Source organism: Pinus tabuliformis, chromosome 7, assembly GCF_031772625.1.
Source record: "Pinus tabuliformis cultivar Carrire ecotype Pingquan chromosome 7, CPIR1, whole genome shotgun sequence".
Lineage (NCBI taxonomy): Eukaryota > Viridiplantae > Streptophyta > Pinopsida > Pinales > Pinaceae > Pinus > Pinus tabuliformis.
This window is the reverse complement of record NC_142293.1, coordinates 1,415,644,645-1,415,662,714: the sequence shown is the minus strand read 5'-3', so window position 1 is coordinate 1,415,662,714 and position 18,070 is coordinate 1,415,644,645.

The following is an 18,070-nucleotide window of genomic DNA, read 5'->3' as shown; positions in this document are numbered from 1 at the left end:
TCCCCATCTCTGATCTCTATTTTCATTTAAATAGAGAGAGATCAGAGAGCAGTTATAATAGAGATAAGTACAATATAATTTCTATTAAAAAATTAGATTGTTTCCAACCAATTGATCAACAAGAAGATATATTTCCATCCATCTTTCAACAAGAGCAAGACGAATTTGGCTTTGCAGCTGAGATTTGGAGGACGACCGCAACAACAAATCTAAGAAAATCGTGCTCAAAGAACCTTGCGTTTCTCTCAGTACAAGCTGAATTTGGGCAAACCATTCTTTGATAAAGTTAATTGGGTCCGTTCTGGACAAAACCCATGTTCCGGATTTTCCATATTCTGCTTCATTTGCTCAGAATCTCAACCGCAAAACTGTCACTTCTTATTCCAGCGCATTTCTGAGTTGGCACTTTTAATGATCAAATCTTCAATCTGGAAATTATCTTGAAGGCTAAAAATGGTGAATAATGTTATAACCAATTTATTAAACTTTCATTGATAAAATCATGCATAATCATCAATTTATTAGAAATAAAGGAGAATAAATAATATTTTTACATAAGAGCATAAATCATTGTAAAATAGAATTATGTGATAAATTATGATAAATGACGTGATGAAGAATGATTGAAATGGGTGGAATAAGCGTTCAAAAGTGGCAATAATAATGGTATATTAACGACCCAACAACACCCACCCGCCTCTCCCCCATCCTTCTCGCCCCCCCTTCACACACTTCCTCACCCGCTCACACCCACCCGGCTCTCCCTCACCCCTCTCGCCTCCCCCACCTACCCGACCCCTCCCACACCCGCTCACACACTATGCACTCCTGCACACCCGCCATCCCCACACAGCCCCGCCCACGGCCTCTACCTGCCTGCCCACCTTTCTACCCACCCTTGCCCTCCCCTTCTCTGCTCGCCCACTCACCTGCACGCCCTCCCCACCACCCTCTCCACCCACGTGCCCCCACCTCCCCCGAAACACGCACTCCCCTCACCCACCCCCTCGCATGCACCCCTTCTCTCATCCACCCCCTCGCACCCTGCCCCTCCCCCTCACCCCCCACTCACCACCTCACCCACCCCCTCGCGCCCTACCCCTCCCCTTCACCCCTCGCGCACCCCTCCGTTCACCCACCCCCTTGCTCTACCCCACACCCACCGCCTCCCTACCCACCCCTCATCCTCCCCGCCCCCCCACGCCCTCCTCCCCCTCTCCACCCACACCCTCCCCACCCCCTCATGCTTCCCCTCCCCCTCTCCATCCCTCCCTCCCTCCTCCCCCGCCCACGGCCCCTCCCTCCCTCCCTCCCCGCCCAAGACCTCCCCCCCCCCCGCCCCCCCTCCCTTCCCGCGCTCCCTCCCTACCCCCTCTCCCTCTGTCCCTCCCTCCCCGCCCACGGCCTCCCCGCTCTGCCCGATTGGCGGCCGGGCAATTCCTGGAATCGCCCAGTCGCCAGTCGGGCAGGGGGGCAGGCCGTCGTTCCACCCCAGTGGCCTGCCCCCCCTCTTGACTGGCGACCAGGCAATGCCAGGAATCGCCTAGCCACCAGTCAGGCGATTTCGGGAATCGCCCGGGCACCAGCCGGGCAATTCTGGGAATCGCCCGGCCACCAGTCGGGCGATTCCAGGAATCGCTTGGCCACCAGTTGGGCGGGGGGCTAGGCCACCGGGGTGGCGCAGGCCTCAGCCATGCCACCCTGGCAGCCCACCCCCCGGCCCGACTGGCGGCCTGGCGATTTCGGGAATTGCCTGGCCGCTAGTCGGGTGGGGGGATGGGTTGCTGACGAGGGTGGGGAGGCCGTGGGTGGGGAGGGCGGAGAGGGAAGGAGGGGGAGCGGGGAGGATGTGGGTCGAGAGGGAAGCGTGGTGCACGAGAAGGGGAGGGGAGGGGAGGTGAGGGAAGGGGGTGAGTGGGGAGGTAGGGAGGGGGGCCATGGGCGGGGAGGTGAGGAGGGAGGGGTGGCACGCGGGGAGGGAGGGGAGGAGGGGGGGAGGGAGGGGAGGCGCGCGGGGAGAGAGGGGAGGGTGGTGGGGAGGAGGGGGAGGTGGGGAGGGAGGGGTGCGGCATGGGGAGGGAGGGGGAGGAGGTGGGGAAGGAGAGAAGGAGGGGGGTGCACATGTGAGGGGGTGGGGAGGGAGGGAGGGGAGGGTGGTGGGGAGGAGGGGGAGGTGGGAAGGGAGGGGAGGAGGGGGAGGTGGGAAGGGAGGGAAGGAGGGGGGGCACATGTGAGGGGGTGGGGAGGGAGGGAGGGGAGGGTGGTGGGGAGGAGGGGGAGGTGGGGAGGGAGGGGTGGGGCATGGGGAGGGAGGGGGAGCAGGTGGGGAGGGAGGGAAGGACGGGGGGCACATGTGAGGGGGTGGGGAGGACAAGGAGAGGGGGAGGGCGCGTGAGGTGAGAGGGAGGGTGTGAGGGTGTGGAGAGGGGGAGGGTGCATGAGGTGAGAGGGTGGGCGTCGGTGAGCGGGTGAAGAGGGCGCGGGGGGAGGTGGAGGGACAGTGTGGGGGTGGGGATGGTGGTCGCATGGGGAGGATGGGAGAGGGTGGGAGAGCACATGAGGTGAGGGGGTAGGGAGAGTGTGGGTGGGGGGGTGGATGACGGGGAGGGCATGTGGGTGAGGAGGGATGAGGGTGAGGTGGTAGGTGTGGGTAGGAATGGGAGGGTTGGCGAGTCATGTGGGGATGTGAAGGGGAGGGGTAGAGAGGCAGGGGCACAGGGTGTGGGTGAAGGGGGTCAGAGTGTTGAGAGGGGGGGGGGGGGGGGTTGGTGGTAGGGGGCGAGTCGGGTTGCGCACCCACCCCGGCAGCTCGCCCGCTCACCACAGGGATTGGGTGATTCTAAGAATCACCCAACCCTCGCGATAGGCGGGCGAGCCGTCGGGGTGGGCACGCGGGGAGAGAGGGGAGGGTGGTGGGGAGGAGGGGGAGGTGGGGAGGGAGGGGAGGGTGGTAGGGAGCCAGAGGGGTGGCGTGCGGGGAGAGAGGGGAGGGTGGTGGCGAGGAGGGGGAGGTGGGGAAGGAGGGGTGGGGCATGGGGAGGGAGGGGGAGGAGGTGGGGAGGGAGGGAAGGAGGGGGGGGCACATGTGAGGGGGTGGGGAGGGAGGGAGGGGAGGGTGGTGGGGAGGAGGGGGAGGTGGGGAGGGAGGGGGAGCAGGTGGGGAGGGAGGGAAGGAGGGGGGGCACATGTGAGGGGGTGGGGAGCGCAAGGAGAGGGGGAGGGAGCGTGAGGTGAGAGGGAGGGTGTGAGGGTGAGGAGAGGGGGAGGGTGCATGAGGTGAGAGGATGGGCGTCGGTGAGGGGGTGGAGAGGGCGCGGGGGGCGGTGGAGGGCCAGTGTGAGGGGGTGGGGATGGTGGTCGCGTGGGGAGGATGGGAGAGGGTGAGAGAGCGCGTGAGGTGAGGGGGTAGGGAGAGTGTGGGTGAGGGGGTGGATGACGGGGAGGGCATGTGGGTGAGGGGAGATGAGGGTGAGGGGGTAGGTGTGGGTAGGAATGGGAGGGTTGGCGAGTCATGTGGGGATGTGAAGGGGAGGGGTAGAGAGGCAGGGGCACGGGGTGTGGGTGAAGGGGGTCAGAGTGTTGAGAGGGGGGGGGGGTTGGTGGTAGGGGGCGAGTCGGGTTGCGCACCCACCCCGGCAGCTCGCCAGCTCACCGCAGCCCTCACACCCTGCCCCCTCGCGCCCTCACACCCCGCTCGACCTCCCCGCCCACTGCACGACACCATGGCGACCCACCCACGACTATTGGGCGATTGAGTTTGATCGGGCCCACCATACTCACGATGGACATAATTGTTATTTTGGCTCAGAAAAATTATTAATTTAAAAAAAAAATTTCTTCTTCATTAAATTAATTTAATATGAAAATTTTCAAGGAAAAAATTTAACTTACCTTTCAATTGCAAGAATTATTTGTTGAATATGTTGTTGATAGTGATACAGCTACCCCACAAATTCACGAGTCTTTCAACAAACTTCAGAAAACCTGGATGTCACGTGAATAATAGTGATAATGAAATTTAATATATAAGTGAAATTATGGAGATGTTTTATCGTACGATTAATGTGGGATAATTTGTTTTAAAATATTATAAAGCGAATGTTGTAGAATTTTTTTACAACGGGTTGAATGTGAGATTAATTTGTTTTAGAATATATTATAAAAATTAAAAAAAAAAATCAATTGTTTAGTAAATATTATATACTTTAACTATTAAAATATTTAATGTAGAAGTTGTAGTTTACAATTTTAATTTTAGTGATTTATTTCATAAAAAAATTTAGTTTACATTTTTCAATAACTTGTAGAATAAAATAATGAAGGTAAATAAATCTAACAAACTTTTTGGAGGGAAATATTTTCGCGAAAATTTTTGGAGGGAAATATTTTCGCGAAACTTTTTGGAGGGAATATTTCATTCTTTAAGGTATATAATGTCTTTAGGAGACTCTCCATTTGTATCATTCAACATCTTCTATTTGAAAGGGATGGATTGTTCTGATAGTGAAGTATCGATTTATACACCATCAACATCTTCATCGCGTAACAACTCTATTCATATTGATGAATATAGTGGGAATTCTTCCACTATGAATAGAAAATCAATTCTTCCACTTAGTCCTAATTCTAAGGACTATGAGAGCAGCACTGATGAAAGAGGGGATGGAGAATTTCAAATAAATAAAGAGTCACAGATTCCACTTAATTCTAATTCAAAGGACTATGAAAGCAGCAGTGATGAAGAGCATGATGGTGAGAATGGAGTGTCACGATGTCCACTTAGTCCTAATTCTGAGGACTATGAGAGTAGCTGTTTTGAAGAGCATGATGGTGAAGTTCAAAAGAATGGAGTGTCACGGTGTCCACTTAGTCCTAATTCTGAGGACTATGAGAGCAACAGTTTTGAAGAGCATGATGGCAAATTTCAAAAGAATGGAGTGTCACGGTGTCCACTTAGTCCTAATTCTAAGGACTATGACAGCAACAGTGATGAAGAGCGTGATAAGGAATTTCAAAAGAATGGAGTGTCAAAGTGTCCACTTAGTCCTAATTCTAAGATCTATGAGAGCAGTAGTGATGAAGAGCATGATGATGAATTTCAAAAGTATGGAGTGTCACGGTGTCCAGTTAGTCCTAATTCTAAGGACTATGAGAGTAGCAGTGATGAAGAGCATGATGATGAATTTCAAAAGATTGGAGTGTCACGGTGTCCACTTAGTCCTAATTCTAAGGACTATGAGAGCAACAATTATGAAGAGCGTGATGATGAATTTCAAAAGAATGGAGTGTCATAGTGTCCTCTTAGTCCTAATTCTAAGGACTATGAGAGCAGCAGTGATGAAGGACAGGATGATGCACTTAGTCCTAATTCTAATGAGTATAAAGGTAGCAGTGACAAAGGATAGGATGTAGCATCTTCAATAAGTAAACAATCACATTTTCGACGTAGTCCTAATTCTATGGACTATGAGAGTAGCACTGACAATGCACATGAGGAAGAATATCCATTAAACATCGAGTCAAATTTTCCATTCAGTTCGAATTCTAAGGACTATGATAGTAGCACCGAAGAAGGGGAAGATGAAGAATATCCTCAAGTCAATATTTGAAGAGCAGAGTTGATCATAGTGTGGATAACATTCCTCTTAATTATGATGAAAATCCTTATACAAATGATGATCCAATGATGGAGATGTTGCCAAGAAATATCGTATCTAGGAGTAGGAGCAGACCTTTTCATATCAATGCATGCTATTCTAGTTATACAAGGGGTAGAGCAGAATATCTAACGAGAAGAAGTTTTATCAGCGCTCTCATTTCAAGTGAATGTTGCCAAAAAAATTGCTTGAAACATATGGAGTTCACATTTTCATTAGAAAGCAGGGAGAGATATTTGTCAATGAATAAAAGCATGCAAAATTCATATTTAGTTGGGTGCATGCAATCCACATTGTCAGGTTATGATTATCATATTAGGAATTTATTTATGTGTAGAAAAGCTTTCAAAATGTTTCATTTGATTGGGAATTTTCGTCTCTCGAGAATTCAAGAAAATTTGGAAAAGGATCCCACATTTTATTCAGAAGTAAGTCATAAAAGACAGTTTGGGCCATTAGCAAATATTGCAATGTCATGGATGAAAGATTTCTTTTCAAAGCATGGAGAGTGTATGCCAATAGAGAGACAATACATATTCCAGATAATTTTTCAAGACGAGAAATCTACAACTTATACAAAGAATATGCAGAAGGTGCCGAGGGACATGGCCGGTTTATTACATATCAATATTTTGTTGAGGTATGGAAGAAAGAATTCAACAATGTCAGTATTCATAAGAAGACAAGGATGGGGATTTGTAGTACATATGCTTCTCTTAAATCGAAAAGGGACAAATGTGAACGCTCAGAAAGAGGTAAGAGTTCATAAATTTAAATTTTAAAATTGAATAGTCATCAACTATGAAAACATATTTCTTAATGAATTTCTTTTATGTTGCGTAGATTTAATTGTCAAAGAACTTCAGGAGCATTGCGAACAACAAACAAACAAAAGGAAGAAGTTGTACAAGCATCAAAAGAAGTTTTATTGTAATCCGAATAAATATTTGGGTTTGATAACTGATGGTATGGACCAGAAGAAAACACTTTTACCACATTTTTTTTGTACACCCAAAAATTTACAGGAGGAAAATTTTATTCAGTTTCACTTGGTCAGTTATATGGTCTTCAATGGGAAAATGTTTCCAAGGGTGTAATTCACAGCTCCAAATATTCATAATGATGCAAATCTGACCATAACCATAATTCATGATGTGATTTCTCATTGGTCTAGTAATCTTCCTGAAGTTTTGTATCTACAATTGGACAACAATTGCCATGAAAACAAAAATCAGGTTGTTTTTGGATATCTAAACATGCTTGTTGAACTGAGAATTTTTCGAAAGGTAAAGGTTGGTTTCCTTCTTGTTGGGCACAGTCATGACCATATTGATCAGATGTTCAGTCTTTTTTTAGTCACATTGAGGAGGAAAGAAGTTGGGAGCTTTCCATCACTAATTGAATGTATTAAGAAATCATACATGCCAGAGCCTACTTTTTATGTGTTGGAAGAAACTTTTGACATGCGAAGGTTTATTCTGGGATCATATGGTGAGGGGAAATGCATTGAACAACTTAATGAAATTAGCTTCCAACATCAATTTTGTATCAAAAAAATTGATGGGAAAACACTAATATGGGGCAAGAAGTATTCAACTACTGCAGAATGGGCACCATCATCAGGTTTGTAATTTTTGAAGTTCATTCTAGATCATCCAATATTTGCATCAAAAATATTGTTATTACAATCAGTTGGTGAAGTTCAGAATGCACGCAGACAGAATAGAGATATAAATTATTCTGATTGCCTGGAAGAAATTAAAAAATGTATTAGATATAAATATGAGTACTTTGACATTGTGATTCAGTTTGGTGGGAGTCAATTTTCAGTAATCAAAGTGATATCATTTCAACAACAACAAATGAAGATATGCCTTTGAAAAATCCATTTATTTGGCCACAAAATGTGTCGAATGAACATGAGGAAATAAACATTGTTGAACAACAACAATCTCAAGGTATTATTAATTCTTCACAGGTAGCAGAAAGAGAGATGTATATTGGTTCCAGAAGATCTCATGCACAACGTGAAGCCATGGAAGACCTTTATAGGGGTTCAGTACAGGATATTAAGGAGGGTTGCATGATTGCAGTGCTAGCAGATGGAGATCCCAATGGCTATCCATTCTAGGTTGCTAAAGTTATAAAGGTCTTTATAGAAAATGAGGATGTTACAAGTGTTGAAGTACATTGGTATGCCACAAATACAAACCCATTCAATGGTGTGTATAAGCCAGAGATTGTAGTTGAAAGAAAAAGTGGCAGAAAGAGAAAAAGAAAGGGTACAAATATAAATCACTGCCGCACAGACATATTAAAATTGGAGGATGTTGACATACTTGTTTATGACTTCAATTTAACAAAGAGAGGAACTCTTCTCTTCAAGACGATAGAGATTCTGAAAAGGTTGTTACTAGAAGGAACAGTGTTGACATGGGAGTCTGCTGAAACTAGTCGTAGATCTAGAAGAATTTTGAGACCTGAAATGTTGGCCATGCATGTGGACTCAGATGGGGCACTAGTTGATGAAAGAGAAGAATATGGAACATCTTCGTTAGCATCCAGTCACTCATCCGAAGATGTGAATTCTGATGGTGTGCAAGAAAATATGAGTGATTTTGAATAATTGTTTAAGATAGTTTATATAATTGATGTATGCATCATATCTGTTAGAGTCGGTCTGTTCAGCCCTCCATCAGAGATCAAAACCTCTTTTGTTGCATTTCATTTTTGGTGTCTCATTCAGCTCGATCATCTGCATTCCATTAGGAGCATCAATTTTCTAACGGAAGGGTCTTGTCTCCATACTTCCCTCATGTCATGTACCTGCTGGTTCGTGTCTGATCATCAAAGTTCATCAAAGTCAATTTTACAGTCATTATGGATGGTCTTTTGGTCAGCCAAGAGTCATTTCAGTCATTAGGTCTAGGGTTTCGCAAATTTTGTCTTCAAAGTGTCCAATAATGCCAGCAGGCACATGAGGATGTTCCTAATAAGTTTCCATTCCAAAATTTTCATTATTAATAATGCTTGAAAATGATTCTTTTTCAAAACTCTATTTTGAAGAAGAAATCGTCAAATTTATTGTTTGTAATAAATATGTAATTTTTAAAGTTTTTCAGTCATGGAGTATTTCAGGCGCAACTTTGGTCATCCTTTGCCAAAATCCAATGCCAACCATCCCTGCAAAAAATTGACAAAGTTTCATCATTCAAGTCAAAAAAGTCAAAATGGAAACAAAAAACAGAGTTTGTATTAAAGATGAAAAGTGCCAAATTCAAAACATAAGAAAGTAGGTTGTTGCAAAACAAAAATCAAATCCATGACTATACAAGATATTTTCACCATTCAAATGTCATTTGCACACAAGAAGTTGTCAAAGACCCAAAGGAAAATCGTGGAGGAGCGAAAATTTATGTTTGAGGCTGGGACTGTGTATTGGAGTGTTGCGCGGCACGTTGGGAGGTAGTCGCGACGCACCGGGAGGTCGCGGCGCATAGAGCCACACATCACCGTGTTAATTACAACGTGTGCGGCGCACATACAGGTCGCGGCACACTGGGTTATGTGCGCGGCACACAGAGCCAACAACCAGTTTTGTCATTGCCTTCACTCCCATTTGCCCCAAGTAAGTCCGATTGACCTTGCAATTGCTATTGAATAGTTTTTGGTGTGGTTTTGAAGTTTGACTTGTAGAATTTAAATGTTGAAATTCAAACCCTGTCCTCTTATGAAAACTGCTCTTAGGGTTTGAATTTGAGTTTTGAAATTTAACTTTGGTGCCAAAATAATCTATCCCCTGTTTCCCTTTCCTATCACTGTAATCATATTATCATTTCCAATCCCCTATTCCCTTATGATCCCAAGTCACTCATTCCTGACTTGTCCCTATCCCTAAACCCTACAATTTCACTTTTCCATATCAAACCCTAGATTCCTAAATACAGTCAAGTGACTGTTATTACTTTGACTGTAATTACATACACCCACTGTCCATATTTCCCACAGTCCTTTCCTATTTGGCACACAATTAGCAATTGGAAACAAAGCACCAAATTCTCATTTTCAACAAGTCAAACATTCACTTGGCATAGACTTGTAACACCATGACAGATTTGAGTCATCATATGAAAAAGACAATGATTCTACCACAGAAATTCATGCACCGAGGAGGCCTCGTAAGGGTGGCAGACATGTCAGAGAAGAGCCCACCTCATTGACTGAATTGTAGGCCTGCCCACTTGCCATGGTTTGTTTCCAACAGCAGTCATGCTTTCAGTCTTGTGAAATGATTGCTCAGATTCAGCATCATCACGAGTTGGCTCGGTTGTTTGTTTTACATTTTCATAATGGTCAGGTAACTCTTGCTGGTGTAAATTTCACCTTGACACCAGAGACCATTTCTCAAGCAACAGGAATACCGAATGTAGGTGAGGAGTGGAACAAAATACAGCAGGTAGAAAAAGTACATTATGAACCATACATCAGGCCCAACTATGTGAAATAGCTTAGCAGGGTGTTCCCATTCCAGTTTTTGAAAGAATCCTATGCGTCATTGATGAGACTCATTATCAGATACTTCAGTTGTGAGGGTCGCTTCTCACGCCTCTATGCATACCATATCAGATTATTGATGCATTTCACAAGAGTAAAGATGATGAACATTCCATATTTCATGTGTCGAAACATCGAGAGGATGACTACTCTTGTGCAAAAGAAGACTCCTGAACAGCAGTACAATAGCATTTACCATTATGCGCTCATCAAGATTATTGTTGTACATCAGCTTGGCTTGCAGGGTATCACATGGGAAGACTTCATTTCCCGTGAGTTCTTCACAGCTTCAGCAGCTCATCAGGAGGTTGTCCATGATGCGGGTGAACCTTCACATCAGCATGGAGGTCGGGAGACAGAGACTACTAGTGTGCCGACATATGTCACCTATCAGAGAGGCATGAGAGAATTGTTTGTAGCAGCCCGATGAGTACTATCTCCACCTGGGGTGGAAGGGGTCTCGTTGCCGTCATCAGCAGCATAGGTACAGGTACAGGACAAAGGCAAGAAGCCTATGCAGGATGAGGGCCCTTCAGGAGGCCTAGACACTGATTTCATACTCATCGATGATGATGTGAGCTCTCCCAGCTCAAAGCTGAGGGAGATTATTCAGGAGCAGAAGGTCGAGATAAATGCATTGACCAACAAGTTATAGAGAGCTCAATGGGTCATAAACTATTTGGAGCACCGAAACAAACAACTGAAGGATCAGCATATAATCATGGAGTTACAAAACATTCATCAAAACTGCCAAGCTACCCAAAGGAGGAGGATAGAGTTCACTTCATTGGAGAAAATTTGGAGAAAATTTTGTTAATTTTCAATTTTTTTGGCTTCAAAACAGATGTTCCTGCCCAACATGTAGCACCACTTGGCGCGCGCTTATAATTGGGAGGTCCTCTGGAGGAAAAATTTCTATTTTTGGATTTTTTTATGGAAAGTTATGCATGCTCATGAATTACCTAAGCATTTCATCAAGTTCTGGGTTGCCTAAAGGGTAAAAAACACACAAAAAATGACCTCTTTGCTACTTTTTTCACCCACGGGAAGTAGTGTTGGGAGATTGAATTTTTGGAGGGGTAAATGGACGCCAAATCTAGAAATTCCACTTGGGTTGGAAATTAGACGGTAGGGCTTTCCAACGAGCTATATTGAGCTCAATTTCGAGTTCGGAAGACCCTAAAAATTATCCTCAAAGTTGCGCTACGCATACAGGTTTCAGGAGTGGCGCATAGGGAAATTTGGCCTATTTTTCACATAACAGCTCAGAATTTCACCTAGTTTTGACTAGTTTCACTTTTTCATGTAACTTTGACTTATCTTGATGTAAATTCATGACTTTGATGTAATTTTGGAACATTGATACTCATCCATGTAGATTCATTCACTAAAAGGTAAAAAGATAGTGAATGAATCAATTTCCTTTTATATAGAGGCAAGTTGTTTCATTGCCTATTTTTCAGTTCCTTGTTTAGATATGGTTGAAACAGCTCCTAGAACGATGAAATCGACCCCTAGAGGCATGGGAAGGAGTTAGGCTTGTCTATATCATGTAATTTCTCAATCATTTTCAAGGTTGGACACTTGGGATTGCTTGGCACTCCATTGTACATCTGATTTCTGCATTTTTGGCAAAGGAAAGACCTGGGTTTGCAACACTTTTTGGGATCCCTGTGGCTCTGTGTTTTGATGGTGTTCTTCTCTATGTAAGTTCACTGATATTTGTGTGTACCATTTCCTTTCCATTTTGCTTCTAAAATTAAACAAATGAGTGAACAAAGGTAGAATTCATTAGATTACTGTGCTCTGCCTTTCAGTTTTGTTTAATTTTCAATATTTTCTTCAGTTTGAAGAGGATTATTGATGCCCTCTTGCCCTCTTCAGCTTCTCACCGGTATGAACTCTTCACCTTTGCAAATCGAAGCATCAAAACGATTGCCTTTCTTGCCCCAATCAGAACTCTGCAAAACTGGCCTTCATCCCTGGACCCAAATTTTCCTTTCCCTTGATTCCAACAAAATCCCCAGCAAATCAAATCAAATTCTTTCACTTCATACCTAGCCTAACATTAGAAGATATTTCAGTGATCTAAAGCCCCATAGATCATCATTTGCTAAGATTGACTCGGAGAGAGCCCTCTCCTGTTCTCGTAGGGCTAGCTACGAGGTTGAGCATGGTTTGATGTTGGTCCTCGATCCTACCTTTTAAGCCTGAGGTAAATCTAGGCTCTAACAGTATCTTCAAATAAAATTAATGATTTCCATATGGTGTTAAATGAGAAGTTATGAGGCATTTATATGTTGTTGGATTATATGTCTTAATTATGATAAATTTTATTGTTTAAAATATCCACAATGCAATATTAAATTAGAGATATAATGTATGTTTTATTCAATATACAAATAATGACTTTTGAATTCATTTAGTGATGTAATTTTTTCATAATTTCATGGTTTTTTAATTTTATAGTTGAAAAAATTTCAATTTCTTTTGTATCTAGCATGTTATGGTTGAAAACATGTTGAATTTATACTTAGGAAAGAAAAATGATATTCTACCAAAAACATTAATGTGTTTTTTCCTCATAAACTACTTTGTTTGACACATAAAAATTTGGTTTTACTAGCATTTTTTTAAATTTTTGAAAATTGACCCTAAAAAAATAATCATTGTTCTAGTATTGACATCACTTTCATTTTGAAGCTATATTTTGCACGAAAATTTCATAATAAATTTCATAGTCACTGCCATTTTTAAAACATGTTCAAAATTGACGCGTAAAAAATAAAAACATCGTTCCATTATACACACTTTTCGTTTTTAGCACTGTTTTTTATGTTTTTTTGGGGTTTTTTGGCCAGAGTTCCCGTTTTGAGTTTATAGTTCCCGTTTTAAAGTTTACATTGTTACCAGTGGAATTAGTAGTAGTGGTACGAATCTTCAAGGATCACTACAACCTAGGTTGCAAGGATTTGTACTCTTAGCACAGGCTCAGTAAAAAATGGCGGGATCATTCACAAGGTATCCTGAATTCTCTTGAAAGGGAATGACGATGTAGAACAACACTAGTATATATGCGGAGCCATCTGAAGGGCCCACCAAACATTGGATGATGTAAATTTAATTGAATTCCATGCCACTATCAGGAAAAGGACTTTGAGATGGTTCATAAAGTGCTCGGTTTACATCATAATCCAACAGTGGATGATGTTAAAAGAGAATTTGTACAAGAATTTAAACTTCCACAAACCAATCAACAAGGATTCTTAGAGCTATGGGAAATAAAACAACAGGAGGGGGAGACTGCATGGGATTTGATGCAAAGATTTAAGGATGCAATTGGTAAACTAAGCTACCCAATAGATCCAAATCATCAAAGGGGTTGGTTAATTAAAGCATTATTTCCTCTCACCTGTACATCAATTATGCAACATACAATTTATACACTACAAGATGCTCTCAAGAAAGAAACTCAAATTGAAGCTATGTTAGGATACCCACAAGGGGGGGTGGGGTGACACTGCATGACCCATCCATTTTGGGTCTACAACATCAAATTGTGAATCTCACAGAGAAATTGAAGGATGTTGTAGAAATACTCCAATGTTCCAAATAACAATTATTATGAATTATGTGCTTCAATAACCCCCATATTAATCAGTGTAGGGCACTGGACGCTTTAGCTGATTGGTTAAACTAATTGACCTTACGAGTAAATGAGACTCCTTGAGGGCAAGGAGGAGGAAGAATAAGGGGCAGAAAGACAGTAGGCAGAGGATTAGTTCGTTGTTACAACTATGATTAGGAAGGGCATGTTGCATGAGATTTCCCACTACAAAAAAGACAATGGTGCTCTCAGTGCACAGTTAACGCCCATGCAATGGAGCACTGTCTATAACTAATTGCAATATTGGAAGAGAGGAATTGTTAGAGGGGAGAAAATTTGATCAATGCGAAGCCAAGGTTGCTAGAGGTGCCCCCCCTCTCGAATATCAATATAATCACATGTGGAGGAAAAAATATTGGAGTTGATCTAGGAGCCACGGAATAGCCAAAGATCATAAGACTAACCTCTCCAAAACAATCATATGACCCTAAGAAGCAGAAGTAGTATTACAAGGAAGCCACAAAAGTTTTCAACAATTTGATAGGAGATGGAGGGTCACAGAAGGAGCAGCCATAATATCTTAAAGATAAGAGCCCGAACCTATCACAATCTGAAGTCTAACCCATCAAATAATGGTTCATATTATTTTTGCAAATCATGAATGATGACCAGATGTTGGGGCAATTGCTAAAACGTTTGAAAGAACCCATCCCAGATGGGGCAGTTGAGGGAAGAGTCATCTTTTCCAACCTACCCAAAAGACATGGAAGAATAAGAAGAGAATGGGAATATAGTTCTGGATTGATGTTCAGATTGCGGGGTTCCAGATTAAGGAAACTATGTTGGAACTAGGCTCAAATGTTAACATTTTTCCAAGGAAAACATGGGAAACCTTGGGAAAACCTCAGTTGATGTTTTCATAATCTAGATGGGTATGTCGAATCAGTATTGTATTCTTCCGATTGGGTGAATGGAAAATGTGGAAGTGGATGTAGCAGGGTGAAGACCCATGCAGACTTTGAAGTAATAGACATCATGGGGTACAAGGACCCCTACCCAGCACTGCTAGGGATATACTAGGCCTTTGAGAACTACATCATAATCTATTTTAAGAGGGAATTGATGACTTTTGAAGTAGAAGGGGCTAGGGTAATTCAACCTCTAGACCCCTATTAGGGACCAAGGTTCATAAAACCAATAGATGACAGGGAAGAGCCAAGATTGTTGGATCAACTCTATATACTAATAACAGGAAGAAGGGAGGACTATGTCAACTCAGTGAACGAAGGGTCTATCAGCTGTCAAAGCATTCAGAGTTTAGAGGTTAGCTTAGAAGATGCTTGGGATGATTAGCAACAAGGTGGATATGAAATCAACCCTAGGCGTTGTGCCACAATCTATCGGATCAATCAGATTGGACCTGAGGCACGAGACTTCCCTATATTTAATGGTATAGATTTAGTAAATTCGTTTATCAAACAGGATTGATGAAATTGTTCTTGAAGAACACAAAGTGCCTCTACTAAATGTCCCATTACAAGCAACTTTGATAAGGTGGCGGGGATTTCACCATAACGACCTCCGATAATGGGAGAAGATCAAAATAGCCATGGAAGTAAGGTTCAGACAAGCGGAGGAGTACCCCTAAGATTTTGTCAAGTACAAGGGGGACTCTGACCCTTGACAACATTTACAAAATTGTAAGGATAGATGGAACCAGGATGAAGTTCCAAAGGATTTGTGGGTGCATGGTTTTATACACACCTTGGGAACCATTACAAAAGCTTGGTATGTACAAGAAGAAATAAAGTGACAAACTGGATATTGGATAGTTTGGCTTAAGAGTTTGTCAATAGATTTTATTTCTTAGACAGTGATAAGAGGTTGATTGAGACATTGTGTTAGGTCCCTATACTACTAGTGTAACCCCTTATTGTTATTAGTACAACCCACTTATTATATTGATGTACCCATGTAGTGCCCATATTGTTACTAATGTGCCCCATAGAAACCCACTATTGTTATTATTGTGCCCTTACATTATTATTGTTATGTTGGCTCTGGTTATGTCATGACCCCTTAGACTCCTATATATAGAAAGGAGGTATTTTCATTTGTATCATCCAAGAATTGTTCATTTATGTAATGTAAAGGAGGTTGCCCCCTCGAAGAGGCTGAATTCTAAGGCGTTGATCTCTCTTTTCTATCTTTTCTTGAGCTGGTTTCATAACACATTGCATGTTGTCAAGTGTGTTTTTCTTACAACAGGTCAGCTAATGGAGGGGTTCATAGATAAGAAGACTTTAGATCATATCTATCATTCAGGATATCATGAAGTTCTAGCATGTGGGAAGGTGGATAGAGAACTAGACGAGGATGGTCTGGAGGAATTATGACATCTATCATTCCACAAAACTGAAGAGGAAAGGGGTATTAAGGATGGAACCATGATCAATTCTCCACACTTACTCCCATTGAAGTTGTGGAAACATAACATCAAGATTGATGACAAACCAAAGCTAGCCTCAATTGGAGATTATAGGGATGAGCAGACTATAAAGGATATTTTCGACCTCTTGAGAGGCTATGAATACTAATACTCTATAGTACTAATGTTAGGTCCCTATAATACTAGTATAGCCCCCTTATTGTTAATTTCATTGTAGCCCCACTATTTTTATTGTTGTTCCCATGTAGCCCCCATATTTTTATTGTTGTGCCCCACAAAAGCCCACTATTGTTATTGTTGTGCCCCATAGAAACCCACTATTATTATTGTTGTGCCCTTACATTATTATTGTTATGTAGGCTCTAATTATATTGTGACCCTTTAGAATCCTATATATACAAAAGAGGTATTTTCATTTTTATCATCTAATAATTGTTCATTTATGTAATGTAAAGGAGGCTTCCCCCTCGAAGAGGATAATTTTTAATTCGTTGATCTTTCTATTTGTGAGTTGATTGCATAACATTTGGTATCAGATCTTTCAATTCTAGGGTTTCACTACTTCAAACAGGTCATCGTGGAATTTTTCTATAACATTTTTTATATGAATCTTTAGAAGTTAAAATTGCAACCACATGGAGCAAAAATATTTGTGAACTTTGTACCAAAATTTCAGATCTTGGTTTGCTATATTTTCTAAGATATGGTCTAAAAAATTTAGGATTTTTTCATGCTCCATAATTCAGTCACAAACAAGTGACCTAAGTATAATCATCATAACTTTCATTTCAGGCATCGAAATTGAATTTTGTAGAACTTGGATGAAATAGAATGGACTTTAGTTTCATATATAGCAAATTTTGGGCTGAATGTTGACACAATGACACATGGAACCCCGTACAACTTCGCTCTACTAAATTAGTCCATAATCGTGACATCGTGGGAGATCTAGGATGACTATATATTAAAGAATCCAACATTGGTTTGACTTATAGCATTGGAAATAAGATTCATAGGGATAACATAGGATAACATTTCAGACCTTGGAGATTTGAAATTGCATAGTTACGACCATTTCAAGATCGAGCTCCTAAAAACCAAGAAAAAGGTGTGTATTTTTTAATTTTGAATAACTTTTGTTTGAAAAATAAATTTGAAGTGATTCAAAGGACATATTGAAGAATAAATATAAGTATTTGGTTCTAAAATTCCTCCCAACAAAAATAACTCTACACCCATGAAGCCCTCATAAATCTATCCTATGACACATGAAGAAGAAGAATTGCAACATGATATATCAAAGTTACGGGACCAAGTGCAACAAATTTCTCTCTCACAAAGAGAAACCAAAGATGACATGGATGGATTAAAAGGGGACATGGATGGTATTAAAGACAACATGGATGACTTAAAAGGGGACATGGAGGGTATAAAATGAAACATGGATTTTTTTAAAGTAGACATGGGTGCAATGAATGTAAAGTTCAAAGGGTTGACAAAGTTGTTGCAAGAAAGGTTTCCCGGTGGTGAAAAGGTAATCCATGAAAATCATGATGAGGAAAAAAGGAATATTAATTATGATTTTATAGACTCCAATGTGGGGTTTAAGAACCACCACATTCAAAATATAGATATGAGGAAGTTTGATGGAGAGGATATGGTAACATGGATATTACAGATGGAGAAATATTTTGATCTACGAGATGTGCAACCCTCACAAAAGATATGTATTGCATCTTTATATTTAGAACCCAGACATTTTGTATGTTATAGATGGATTTTCTCTCATAAACCACTTGTCAC